Source organism: Aplysia californica, unplaced genomic scaffold (genome assembly GCF_000002075.1).
Source record: "Aplysia californica isolate F4 #8 unplaced genomic scaffold, AplCal3.0 scaffold00279, whole genome shotgun sequence".
In the NCBI taxonomy this organism is placed as follows: domain Eukaryota; kingdom Metazoa; phylum Mollusca; class Gastropoda; order Aplysiida; family Aplysiidae; genus Aplysia; species Aplysia californica.
Genome location: NW_004797549.1, coordinates 34,476 through 38,740, shown reverse-complemented (window position 1 = coordinate 38,740; position 4,265 = coordinate 34,476).

The window sequence follows — 4,265 nt, the reverse complement described above, 5'->3', positions numbered from 1 at the left end:
GGAAGATGGAGTGTGGGATGAGGAAGGTGGGGTGGGGTTGATTTTTGGGAAGAGGAGGGTGGGGGTGTGAATGGGGGGAAAAAAGGGGGAGGGGAGAAGATAAGATTATTGTTGTTGTTGTTGTTGTTGTTGTTGTTGTTGTTGTTGTTGTTGTTGTTATTGTTGTTGTTGTTATTGTTGTAATTGTCATTGTTCATTTTTGTGTGTTGTTATTGCATTTGATGTTGCTTCTGTTGCAGTTGTTCTTTTTATTATTGTAGTTATTGTTATGTTTATGTCAATTCAATAGTTTCTGACGTTGTTGCTATTGCTATTGTTGTAATGGTTATTGGTGTTGTTGTAGTTGTTGTTGTTGTTGTTGTTGTTGTTGCTGTCGTTGTTGTTGTTATTGTTTTTGTTGTTGAATATATTTGTGTTGCTGTCGTTGGTTCTTTTTGTTGGGTTTTTTTCAGTTCTTTGGGGTGTACTTGTATTTGTTGTTTTGTTATTTTTAGTGTTACTAAAGAAGAAGAAGAAGAAGAAGAAGAAGAAGAAGAAGAAGAAGAAGAAGAAGAAGAAGAAGAAGAAGAAGAAGAAGAAGAAGAAGTTAATCTCTTAAAGAGATCATAGACTGAGAACAAGAAAGACCAAGATACTGGATAGAAATTTTCTCCTCACACCGGTACCGAACTCGAGTCTCCTGGGTACGGCAGCGAAGCGCCTAATCACAACGACTAAGAAAGCTTCCAATGAACGCCGTTTCAGAAAAAACCCTTTTCTCAATCTCACTGTTGTTCTTTGTAGTTGTGATCCTAAGGATTTTGTTCTCCATTGTTATAACTTTGTATTCTGATTGCCGCTGTTGCTGGTGTTGTTGCTGCTGGTGCTGTTGCCGTCATTGTTGTTGCTGTAGTTATTGTCATTATATTGCTATGTTGTTGTTCTTGTTCTTCTGAACTCCCAACTTAACACAGTGTTGATTATTTCAAAGGCTCCAGATCAAAACCACGCGGGTTGAGAATGAATCAGGAAGAACGATTTTAAAATAGAACCTTGAAATTTCGTGTTATAAATAACTTTTAAAAAACATTTCTCCACGAGAGGCTCCTCCAGTAGATCTAAACGAGGGGTTAAATGCTTCCAGTTCTCAACATGATTTGTATTAGCACCATATTATTATTTTGCTCCTTTTGCGATATATGCATCATATATCTACGGAGATGGTCTGTTCGTAATCAAATTATGTTGGGATGTTACGTTTTGAGTTTAAGTAAAGAAAAACATTGACACAATAACGACCATAGTTTAATTATGCTGTGAAGAAGCAAGACAGATGAGAAGAGAGAACAAAGGAAAAGAAAAGATGTATAAGATCTATCAGTAGCAGCCTCCAACCACCTGCGAGATTGAAAGAGACAAGCTGAAGATACAGGGTGAACAAAAATAAAATTAACATACCAAGATTAATTAAAATTTCTCCCAGCATCTGCCGAACGAATACTTCACATAGATAGATAGATAGATAGATAGATAGATAGATAGATAGATAGATAGATAGATAGATAGATAGATAGATAGATAGATAGATAGATTTTTAAGGGGAGGAAGGGCAGAGAAAGAGGAAAAAATCTTCGTCCGATTATAGCCCAAGATAGGGCCCACACAATCATAAACGCAGGAAGCAGAAAATTGTGGTAAAACATTCTGGAATGCTCACTTTAATGATAATACTTTAATTAAAACCTGAAATGGAAAACAAAATATACCCTCACAGCGAAAACCGCTGCAGAAATCTCAGAAAAATATTTTAGTATACATAATAATAACAATCATGTTCAACAGAGTAAATATCCGGAAAAAAGAACGTCTTGTTTTAACAATATCTATAAACACAAAGTCAAGGCAAGGCAAGGCCATCAAAGGCTTCATGTTTCTAAAACATTACACTTCAACACTGATTTATTCAACTTTCAAGTTCAAGTTTTGTAAGAGTTTTACAGCACTTGCAACACAAATAGGTCACACAAGTGCTAACATTAGAGGTGTTACAAGAGAGTAACAAACACAAAAAAGGAAGGGAGAGATGCGGGAACGATTAAATGTTTGATAGGAAAGAAGTAGCAACAAATCACACCAGAACACCCACCAACCAGCCACACCAAGACTTTTGATAAAACAACCATCATAATATTAATCCACACATTAGGGACACGTAGAAAGCGCTGATTTACAAAAAAATATAATAGCGTAAAATTTATAATTTAATAACTACTCATCCAAATAATGAGATTCCAATTCTTAACGCTTATTGCACAAGGTACAATAGCGTTGCATAACATCTATACAAAAAATATTATTATGATAAAATGTAATAAACCTAATATTATTAGTAAAATATTCTATAGTGCGGTAAAAAAATTGTGGTCCAAATTTTCCTCAAATATATCTTTAACGGGAGAATCAATGTCACCCACACTTTGCACAACACTTTGTATCCTCTTATATTAACTTAATAATATTTTTTCACAACAATTGAGGCTTGATTAAAAAACTTTCCTGCATAAATTTATATAAAATACTACAAACCGCCTTCATGCAGAAAATGGGAGTGTTGACAACACTTCCCGCTTCTCACACACATGTTGCATACACATATGGCGCACGTCACAGCTCCTCAATGAGATTTTCTCAGTGGCAAAACTTGTTATAATTACAAGAAATTTATCTTATAGCGAACACATTTTTTTGCTCTAAAGATTTACAAAAACATGCTTTCAATGAAAATTATGTCACAATTAGAAAACAAAAATGATGTAATAGATTTTAAAAGAGATATTGCCCAAACTGTAAACCTTCTAAAATCTGTGGAAACCACCCGTTTTGATTTGTTATTAGTATTTAATAAAGAATTTTCTAGAATACAGATAACAGGTGTTTGGATAAAAAAATATTGATCTGTTCGGACAAATTGATACAAGTCGTTGTGCAAAAGATGGAAAATCTATGTTCAACAGTTTAAGAAATATTTGACAATAAGCTGAGCAACGAATTTTTGAGTACACTGTAATAATAGTATAAGCGTCGACTCCTCAGAGAAAGTGTAAGACCGTCATACTACGTCACTTTTCAAAATGGCGCATGGCGGAGTCTTTCACTAAGCAGTCAATATGTATAAGCATGCGCAAAGAAAGAGTACGGCATTCAGTGTCAAAATGCATGGAATGGTGGACTTAACTGAGGCAAAAATTCCATTGTAATAAGTTAAAAACACCCCAGTATATACAATATAAATACATATATAAATCGTCTCCTTAAAAGGAAAAATAAAGTATTTGTGACCTGCTGGGTTCCAATGTCTAACATGTCGCTCTTCTTCTTCTTCTTCTTCTTCTCCTTCTCCTTCTCCTTCTCCTTCTTCTTCTTCTTCTTCTTCTTCTTCTTCTTCTTCTTCTTCTTCTTCTTCTGCACTTCATCGTCCTCGTCCTCGTTATTGTTGTTGTTGTTGTTGTTGTTGTTGTTGTTGTTGTTGTTGTTGTTGACAATAATAATTTAAAAAACCCAACCTTTTCCAAATCCAAAGTAGCCGATGCTATTATACAATACGTTTACAGCGCCTTGTCACTTAACAAACCTAACTGAAGAGTAATAATTGACTTTAAAAAAAGGCAAATGTGATATTAAAAAGAAGCCGAGTCCAGCGCAATATTAGCTGTAAATCAGCTGATTGGGTTCCGGAGTAATGCAAAATATATTATACGTTTTAAAGTTTAATTTTGGTAAGAGTGTTACGGCACTTGCAAAAACAATTAGGACATATTAGTGCCCAAGGTTAGAGAGTTTACAAGTGAATAACAAACACACAAAAAGGAGGCGACATAAGGACACTTGATGTTTGACAGGAAGGAAGGAGCAAATCAGACCAGAGCACCCGCCAGGCACCCACGTAAGAATCCGCGACATGTTAGACATTGTGGAAATACAGGAGACACGACTCACAACCCACAACGTTGTAGCATACTGCACATTAGTGTCATGTAGACAGTATAAGTTACGTAGCAAATAAGCCTGGCATGCTGCTCTCTTTACTCGTGGATTTCTTTTTGTTTTTAGTAAGAATTTCATGGCGTTTGCGACACAAATTAGGTTGTAATGTAACAGTCGAAGGTTAGAAGTGTTACAAAGAAAACATGGAGGACGGATCAGAATGAATATAAATGTCGGAGGCTAGAGGTGTTACAAGAAAGTAAAATACAGAAGAAGAAGAAGAAGAAGAAGAAGAAGAAGAA